Source organism: Jaculus jaculus, chromosome 5, assembly GCF_020740685.1.
Source record: "Jaculus jaculus isolate mJacJac1 chromosome 5, mJacJac1.mat.Y.cur, whole genome shotgun sequence".
Lineage (NCBI taxonomy): Eukaryota > Metazoa > Chordata > Mammalia > Rodentia > Dipodidae > Jaculus > Jaculus jaculus.
Genome location: NC_059106.1, coordinates 102,705,813 through 102,716,315, shown reverse-complemented (window position 1 = coordinate 102,716,315; position 10,503 = coordinate 102,705,813).

Here is a 10,503-nt window from a genome sequence, read left to right as displayed (position 1 = left end):
AATGGCTATCATCAAGAAAACAAATGACAATAAATTCTGACAAGGATGTGGAAAAAGGGGAACTCTTCCATACTGCTGATGGGAATGTAAACTGGTATAGCCATTGTGGTAATCAGTGTAGAGGTTCCTAAGACAGCTAAAAATAGATTTACCATATGGCCCAGCTATACCACTCCTAGGTATATATCCTAAGAACTTGTATCACTACCTTAGAGATACTTGCACACGCATGTTTATTGCTGCTTTATTCACCATACCTAGGAAATGGAACAAACACAGATGCTCCTTAAGGGATAAATGGAAAATGAAGGTGTGGTAAATTTATACAATGCAGTTCTACTCAGTGGTAAAGGAAAAATGAAATTATGAAATTTGCAGAGAAATGTATGGATCTGGAAGGGATTATACTAATTGAGGTAACCAATTGCTGCATGTTCTCTCTCATATGTGGATCCTTATTACAAATGTTTAGACTTGTATGTGAGTTGGAGTAAAAAATAGGTAGCAGAAGCCAGAAGGCTAGAAAGGGGCTACAAGGGAGGGGGGAGAGGGGAGAACATAAGGGATGGTAACATTTTGTGTGTGTATGGTATTACTGGGGGTGAAATAGCCTAAGTGAAGTTTGGGGAAGAGACTGAGTAAAGGAAAGATGTAAGGAGGGTTAACCAAAATTTAAGATGGTATGAATAAGCCATATGGAAGCCTACTTTTTTGGACAATGGTGCACCCAGAAGTCACAGATTGTTACTAGAAAATTTCATAATCAGGCTCACCTTCCAGTGAGTTGTTGACTAGGGAGGTCCCTGATGTCCATAAAACAATACAGGCCATTGCCAAGGTGCTTTGTTTCCCACCAGGAATATACAGTAAGACCTTATTGCTAAAGACTCTACATGTTTGGGCTGCAAGGTCACTGAGAAATCAAGCTGGAGCTGAGTTGATAACCTCCTCCCTGTAGAACAGCTGACTGAAAGAGGAAAAAAGCTATGCTGCATGCAACCCTGTGGAAGAGAGAAGTCATCAGTGGAAACAAACAGTGAAAGCTGCAAGCCTTAAGATTTCCCAGGCAGACCAAATGAGCCAATGGGTACAATAGTGGGAGAAATATGGGAGAAACCAACTGCTCTCTAATTGGACTGGAGGCCCACTGCATGGGAGGTGATACATGCCTGGTACAGGGGAAGTCATGAATCCTAAGTGTGTAACACTTGCTTGTGTCTATCTAAATGCATATATTATTGTCACCAAACTGCTCTGTAAGCACTTTTCTTAACATTAGTACCCATATATTAATGCTACTCTCACTTTTAGTTAGAGAAGCTTCTCTTTTTAGATGGCAGTGACTTCTGGGATGACTAAAAAGGTGCCATAGTGCTGAGAAGAAATGACAGAGGAGTGGTCAGCACTGAAACATCTCTATCATACCTTCCAAGGCTCAGGGTCCATTGTGGAAGAGGTGCTGGAAAGAATGTAAGAGTCAAAAGAGGGGTAGAGCTGTTTACAATGCACTCTTCCAGGCACAAAATGGTCTGGATATCCATGACCTCGTAGTGCCTGATACTAACTACACAAGACCATCATAATATGAGGAAAAGATGATGACATCAAAATAAAAGAGATACTAATGGAGAGGGGAGGATATGATGGAGAGTGGATTTGTGAAGGGGAAACTTGGGGATGTAAGGGAATTATCATGGATTATTTTCTATAATTATGGAAGTCTTCCACCAAAAAGTTAAAAAAAAACACACCTGATTCTATGGGGAGGGAGGGCATACATTCAGACTGTACATTCAGACACAGCATATAAAATTAAGTCAACTTTGGCTAATACGATGTTACCTAAAAGATGGTTCAGAACTGCCGGTTCATTTTTTCTTTCTTAAATGTTTTTATTTATTTATTAATTTGAGAGAGAGCATGGGCATACTAGAGTTTCTGGCCACTGCAAATGAACTCTATTTCCCCAGTCCCAGAACTGCCAGTTCTAAGGAATCGGAATATCTGTATATTAAACTATTTGAATGTGACTCAACTTCATTTTTAGGTATTTTACAAACTATACTTTTGCACTTGTAATATGTAAGTCAACAAAGACAATGCTAAGTAAAGGAACTCCACTTCAATCCTAATTGAATTATTACCAATTTAAAATTACTCGAGTCCAGGCACACCTATTCTAGTTTAACATTTACTAACAAGATGCTTTCTAATTTTCCTTATTTTTTTTTTTTATATTTTTTGCTCATTTTTTATTTATTTATTTGAGAGTGACAGACAGAGAGAAAGACAGATAGAGGGAGAGAGAGAGAGTGGGCGAGCCAGGGCTTTCAGCCACTGCAAATGAATTCCAGATGCATGCGCCCTCTTGTGCATCTGGCTAACGTGGGTCCTGGGGAACCGAGCCTCGAACCAGGGTCCTTAGGCTTCACAGGCAAGCGCTTAACCGCTAAGCCATCTCTCTAGCCCTAATTTTCCTTATTTTGAACAATGCTGAAAAGTGGTAGAAACAATTTCATCTTGAAAATAATTGCAATACCAGCAGACATACTTGTTTAAAGATGGGCTGTTTTCTGACAATCAGTCTGTGTGAACACCAAGCACTCACACAAACACAAACAAGATGGGTCACACTCTCAGCATTCTTTTGATGCAAGACATGTAACAAAGGGGAGAGTGAGGCTGGAATAACATGGTGGAAGAAAAGCAGGAGAAAGATAGCTTTTATCAGGCAATTAGTCAGGGGCAAAAGCCCAAATATGGAACCAGAAGTGGCTACTCTGCCCATTAATTGGAGTGTGACCAGGCTCAGGTGCTATGTGGGAGCACCTTGGCCAAGAGACTTCCCTGTGAGAGTAGTGGCCAGGTGGGCATCTGAATGGTCTCTCTGCTGGTGAGGCTCCCTTTCCTTGTTTGTCTTGCAGCACCACTTTAGGGAGGACATGGATGGGGGAGGCAGAAGACAGGCTTCTCTGTGCATATGTACAGACCACCTCTTTGGTCACCCTATTAGGGAAGAGATTTATTCCTGATTATCTCAGATTTATACCTAACCCTGACACATGAGAGCTCCTCAGGGGACTGGGCACACCATCCAGATGGTGTCTCCTTTGTCCCAAAACTCCCAAAACTCCTATCCGTAGGGAACAGCCAACTGGTTGGATATCCCCTCCAGTATTGGCTCAGGCTCAGGCCAGAGGTGGGGGTATCCTACGTCTGCCACCTTTTCACACAATGGCCAGTTTTCCTAGATTGGTCACTTCTCTGTGCTCAAAAGAGCAGGGAAGCATGGTTGTGGGGCTCCTAGGGCTTCTCTGTTCCTTTTTACTTCTCCACCAACTGACCAGACACTCTGCATATCTCCACTTTAACCTATATCCCTATGCATATCCCTGTAATGCATAACCCCACTTTAACCCCTAGGGATTGAGCCCACCCTATTCCCTCTTAGGAAAGGTCCTATTTCCTTATTTTGAAGTCCCAAGCTTAAAAACACTTTGCATAAGAGTTGTCTTAGGGGCTGGAGAGATGGCTTAGTGGTTAAACGCTTGCCTGTGAAGCCTAAGGACCCCGGTTCAAGGCTCGATTCCCCAGGACCCACGTTAGCCAGATGCACAAGGGGGCACACGCGTCTGGAGTTCATTTTCAGTGGCTGGAGGCCCTGGCGTGCCCATTCTCTCTCTGTCTCTATCTGCCTCTTTATCTCTCTGTCACTTTCAAATAAATAAATAAAAATATTTAAAAAAAAAGAGTTGCCTTAGGTTCCCCCCAATGGAACTTTTCGGAAATTATACACCTTTAAAGACAGGGGACACCATCAGTACCTTGGTTACAAGAAGCCCTGAAGCTCCTTACAAAAGCTCTTCATAATTGAAGAAGGGGTCTCTAAGCCCACTGTGATGGACTGTATGCTTAAGAACTTCAAGAAGGGCTTTACCAGGTATCAATTGGGTGATGGTACCAGAAAGGCTGTGGACACTGTGTGAAATAGACTGGCCTGAGTTTGAGATAGGATGGCCCTCAGAGGGCACCCTCCCCCTCCCCACCATCAAGGCAATCCTGAGGGTAATTCATAGCTCTACAGAGCCTGATCAGTTCCCATATGCTGATTGCTGGTTGCAAATAGCTCAGGTTTTGCCCCGTGTCAGCTCAGTACAATGAGAGTCATAAAAAGATCTTGGTAATGAAGGTGGGAAAAAAATGGAATACAGAGGAAGATGAAGGGCCCATAGACCAAAGAAATCAAGAAGAGGAGCTCCCACCACCTCGCCTGGTGTTCCCTCCTTATGTCTGTACTGTGCCACCAGAGTTCAGCAACATCTCCATCCCATCAATCTGACAGCCCATTGCCCTACATTTTTCTCTTCTGCAGCCCCAACAATCTGGCTCCCCAAACATTTTCCCAAGCACTGGAAACAATTTGAACAGCTCAAGAGTGCTGCAGCCACCTGCAATACCAACATAGCCAGCCCACTGAGTGCAGCATCTCCATGTTGTCACACTGTGAACTGCATACCAAACACCATATCTCCAATCTGTTCAGAGGTGAAAAATCAACCTCTATCCTGAGCTGTGGTTGGTTACCACATCTTGCCACCACAGCCCATCAGCTTCTCAGCCTAGATCAATGAAGATGGTGCTTCTCAATCCTAAAATCAAACCTACTACTATGAGCATTTCAGCTCCACAGATAAGATTTGGAAGCCCTGTGTACTCTGAAAAGCCACAAGATATGATTCAGCTGCTAGAAACTTTTCTAAATGCACCAGCCAACTTTTGATGTTGGTCACCATCTTCTCATGTAACTGTTCAGTACAGAAGAGCAATGGAGAGACTTTAACTGAGGCCCACAAATGGAGTGAATATCAGGCCCCAGAAGGGACATTGAACTCAGAGCAATGGGCTCTTGAAGCCATCCCAAACTCACAACCAGCATGGGATTTCAACACCAAAGGGGACAGAGAAGCCCTCACCTAGTACTGAACTGCCCCCTGCATGGACTCAAGGGTGGAGCTTAGAAACTGACAAACTTGTCCAAGACTACTTCAGTCATGGAGAAGCCTGATGAGTCTCTGACTGAGTTCTATGAGAGGCACTGTGCAATATTCTGAATTAACACCCCACCTAACCCCAAAGCTCACAGTGGATAGCCAATGCCCCATTCATGGCACAAGCCTATCACATACATCACATCATAATTACCAAAAACTTGAGGGGTTTGGGGGAAGAACTCTAGAGAACTGTTAGAGGTTGCTGTCATAGTCAGCTTCATGTTGCTATACTGTACTTCCACATCAGGCATAGTTTATGGAAGGAACAGGGGAGGTTCGATAATAGTGGAAGAAGATGGCTCCCTTTCACAGGTCCACACAGAGAAATGCAACCACCACCACCACCACCATAAGCAAGCACACTCCAGGAACCCCAGGAAGAGCTCAAGCACTCTGCATAGCTTTAGGCTGGAATTCCAGATCCACACCCAAACACATCTTAGGGCTGGACCCTAGAATCTGCCCACAGTGACACCTCCTCCAGCCAGCCTGGTGATCTAAGTTATAAGCATTAATAAAATACTGAATCTATTTGGGGACATCCATTTGACCTACCACAGTTGGCAACAAGGCTTATGCAAACTGAGATTGAATAGAATGTAAACAGAAAAACATACCAGAGTCAAAGAACAGGCATCATTCCTGTCAGCCACATTGGGGAACTCAGTTCTAGCAACTCAGCCATCTCACTGTGGAAAGGGAGAATGAAGAAAGGCCCATAGCTCCACCAGGACTGCAAAGTTTGGGCACTGGAAAAATCAATGTCCCAGCCACAAAAGATAACCCCAAAGCCCCACAAACAAGCTGGCACTTGAAGACAGAGATGGCAGCCGGAGCCATCCATGACTTTTGTGGTCGGCACTGATACTGAACATTCAGTGGTGACCACCCCTTGTAATCACTCTCACCACACAAGAAACCATCACCAGGGCACAGGCTTCCCATCCCTTCTGCCAGTCTTGAATTCTGCCAATTGGGAGGACATTGGTAATACATAAATTCTTATATTTGCCAGAGTGCCCCACTCCCCCTCTGGGATGGGACTGCTTGACAAAATTCAGGGCACAAATCACCTTTGTCCCAGGAAACCTGCAAGACTCACCCTGGAAGAACTAAAGTCTCTGGTGATGACTGACTGTGCCCACAGAAGATGAGTGGAAGCTTTATTGTTCTGAGGAAGAGAGTTAGACAAAACCAGAAAAAACAAAAACTGTTAGGTGACTTTCCTGATGTTAGGACAGAGAAGGGACCCCAAGGACTAGCTATAAACCTGGCACCCATCAGGCAGAGGAAGTACCCAGTATTACAAGAAACATACCTGTTTCAGTCCAGTTTGCACTGCTGGTAGAAATCACCCACGAAGAGCAGCATCTGGGAAAAAGAGATTTATTTTGGCTTATAGGCTCGAGAGGTGGCTCCATGATGGCAGGGGAAACGATGGCATGAGCAAAGGGGGGACATCACCCCCTGGCTAACATAAGGTGGACCATAGCAACAGGAGGGTGTGCCAAACACTGGAATGGGGAAACTGGCCATAAGCCGCCCCCAACAATACACTGCCTCCAGGAGGCATTAATTCCCAAATTTCCATTAGCTGGGAACCTAGCTTTCAGAACATCTAAGTTTATGGGGGACACCTGAATCAAACCACCCATAAACTGATAACCATACACGATGTAAAATGCAATGCATTCATTTAACTTTAAAATCCCATAGTTTTTATCAATTCCAATGATGTTCATACATCCTCATAGTACAAGATCTTTTAAGTGAGCCATAATACCAAAAAATAACATCAATTACCCATAATGACATGGAATAAATATTCACACTGCAAAAGATGGTATTGGGCATAGCAGAGAAACATTCAACCAATACAAGATTTAAAACAACCAGGGCAGCCGACCGTGGTGGTGCATGCCTTTAATCCCAGCATCAGGAGGCAGAGGTAGGAGGATCACCGTGAGTTCAAGGCCACCCTGAGGCTCCATAGTGAATTCCAGGTCAGCCTGGATCCTACCTTGAACCCCTCCCCCCCAAAAAACAACAACCAGGGCAAATATCAAACTCTGTAGCTTCAAGTCCTACAACTCTAGTCAATGACAAGTCACCAAGTCTGATAATTCTAACCAGCAACAAGTCTCTAGCATTCCAATTCTGCCCCTCCAACTAGGCTACTCACAGTCCTGGAAAAGTTCATAAGGGCTGGCAGCTCTCCTTGGCAGCCATCTTGTGGTCCCGGCATCTCCACTGAGTTTCCACTGCAAGCCACAGTTCATTCTCATGGCCCCATGGGGTCTCCATGCAGGCAACCAACAAAACCTGCTTCACACTATCCATGACCATTTCCAAAACACAAGATTGTGTTGCAAAATCAACGACCCTCTCTTTCCTGCATTTCTTATACTCCACAATACCAGGTAGGGTGCCAATTTGTTAATCCAGGGGGGAATAAAGCAGACTTGAAGAACAGGACACTCCTTGAGCACTCAGTCCCCTTCAAAAGAATCGACATTCTTCCTGTTGCCCAGCGCAGGTCAGCTAGCCCAGTCTCAAAGGTTGTAATCTCTCAGTTGCAGCTGAACAGGCAACAGTTCACCCAAAGATTTTTCTTTCTGTGCCATATCTCTCTGCTCACACCAGTTCATTTCTATGCAAACCAACCCTGCACAACTTCTCAGGGCATGGGCATAAGAGCCAACTTCTCACACAAACTGCTAGCCCATTCCAAGCAAAGCTCTTTCTCACCCTCATAAGCCAAACCTCACAGTCCATAGTTCTTATTGCATTCAGGTCTTTTAGCTCAGACTAGAATAGTCCATCAAGCTGTACTTATAGCACTACAAGGCATCTCTTAGGCCAAGGTTTCAAATCCTTCCACATTCCTCTTGAAAATCAGCTCCAAAAGGCCAAAGCCACACAGTCAGGTGACTAGCAGAAATCCCACTCTTCAGTACCACTTTACAGTTGCAGTCCGGTTCACATTGCTGGTAGAAATCACCCACCAAGAGCAGCATCTGCGAAAAAGAGATTTAGTTGGGTTACAGGCTCAAGAGGAAGCTCCACGATGGCAGGGGAAAATGATGGCATGAGCAAAGGGGGGACATCACCCCCTGGCCAACATCAGGTAGACAATAGCAACAGGAGAGTGTGCCAAATGCTGGCATGGGGAAACTGGCTATAACAGCCATAAGCCCACCCCCCAAAATACACTCCCTCCAGGAGGCATTAATTCCCAAATATCCATCAGCTGGGAACCTAGCATTCAGAACATCTAAGTTTATGGGGGACACCTGAATCAAACCACCATAATACCTGAGAATCTAGAGTCACATACAGAGGCTCAAAGATGTGGAAATACCAATAGAGTGTCAGTTCCTCTGAGATACCTTGCTGCTGCCAGTAAAGATGTCAGGAGGAAATGACAATCACCCTGTGAAGGACTTAAAAGTAGTAAATAAAATTGTTGTCATGTTACATCTAGTAGTGTCAAACCTGTACCTTCTTTTAAGCAACCTGTCCCATCAGTTGAGCTAGTTCACCTGCTCACTTTAAAGACATCTTCTACCATCTCTGCCCAGCCCTGGTGAGATAACCGCTGTTTACCTTGCACTGGGAAGACAACCAACTTACTAGAAAAAAGGCCCAGATGACCCACACAAGGCTCCTAGAGATTCAAAACCGTCTCCATGCTGTTCAGGGAGGATTAGCCAGAGACCTGACAGCCTTTCCTGGAGATATCCTCAACTGGAACCTGCTTCAATGTGTAGGTGATTTGCTTCTGGTCAGTCTCACCCAGGAGGACTGCTGGAAGGGGACAAAGGCCCTATTGGCCCTGTTGTCTACAACTGACTATGAGGTCTCCTGGAGAAAGGCACAGATATGAGTTTAACAGCTCAGATTCATTATCTCAGAAGGACATCGGGCACCAGGGCCAGAAAGGAAACAAGCTACCTTCTCCATACCAACCCTGAGAGCCAAAAAGGAAGTCAGAAAGTTCCTCAGGGATGCAGGGTTTCTGCCACATTTGTGTACCAGGGATTTTAGACATAGCCACAGTTGGATCTGGCAAAGACCCTAGCTACAACAGATCAGGGAAGCAGATACACTAACTTTAGGACAAAACATCTGTTTAAAAGTTCCCTATGCAGAATGCAATCTGGTCCAGCCATTGTGGAAATCAGTGTGAAGGTTCATAAGACAGCTAAAAATTGATCTACCATATGATCCAGCTATAGCACTCCTAGGCATATATCATAAGGACTCCTCTCATTTCCTTAGAAGTACATGCTCTACCATGTTTATTGCTGTTCAATTCACAGTAGCTGGGAAATGGAACCAGCCTAGATATCCCTCAACTGATGAATGGATAATAAAGATATAGCACATTTATATAATAGAGTTCTACTCAGTGGTAAAGAAAACTGAAGTTATGAAATTTTCAGGAAAATGGATGGACCTGGAAAGGATTATACTAAGTGAGGTAACCCAGGCCCAGAAAGCCAAGTGTTGCATGTTCTCTCTCATTTGTGGATCCTAGCTACATATGACTAGGCTTCTGTGTGAGAAGGAAAAAACTCAGTAGCAGAGGCCAATAAGCCAGAAAACAGACAGAAAGGGAAGAGAAAGGAAGGGAGGGGGGTTACTTAATAGGATGGTATTGTATATATGTAAGTAGAAGAATAGATTAATGGGGGTGAAAAGGCCTAAAATGAGGTCAGGGGAAGAGATTGAGTAAAGGAAAGGTGGAGGAACAGCTAATCAAAATCTAAGAAGATATAAATAAAACATATGTAATCCTACTTTTTTGGACAATGGAACACTCAGGAGCTGTAGATTGTTGCTAGAAAATTTTCAGTGCCAGGGATGGGATATCTTCCAGTGAGTTGTTGGCCAGGGAGATCCCTGATGCCCCCAAAATATTATAGGCCATTGCCAAGGCCCTTGGTTTCCCTCCAGGAATAGATGGTAAGACCCTATTGCTGAAGACTCCATATACTTGGGCTGCAAGGCCACTGAGAAATCTTGCTAGAACTGAGCTGATAACCTCCTCCATGTAGACCAGGTGACAGAAAGCTGGAAGAAGCCATTCTGCATGCAGTTCAATGGGAGAAAGAGAATGCAAGCCTTATAATTGGCCAGCCAGGCCAAATGAGCCAATAGGTGCAAAAGTGGCACATCTGTCATGGTGGAATTAAGAGCTATTCTAAGAAAACATACTAAACTTTCTCCTGATTCTCAAATTGGAGAACTCATATTTAAGGACCTGTTTTTGACTCAGCATCAGACATGTGAGAGAAAACTATAAGGAATGTTTGTGGGTGTGCTTTGTGAAAACATAAGGCAGTCCAGTGACATTGGGGGTGGAATGCCTCTGGGTATGCCCTCCTAACCTATGGCTCTTATAGTCTTTTGGCCTGAATTTTGCCTGCAAAACTCCTCAAGCCAGGCT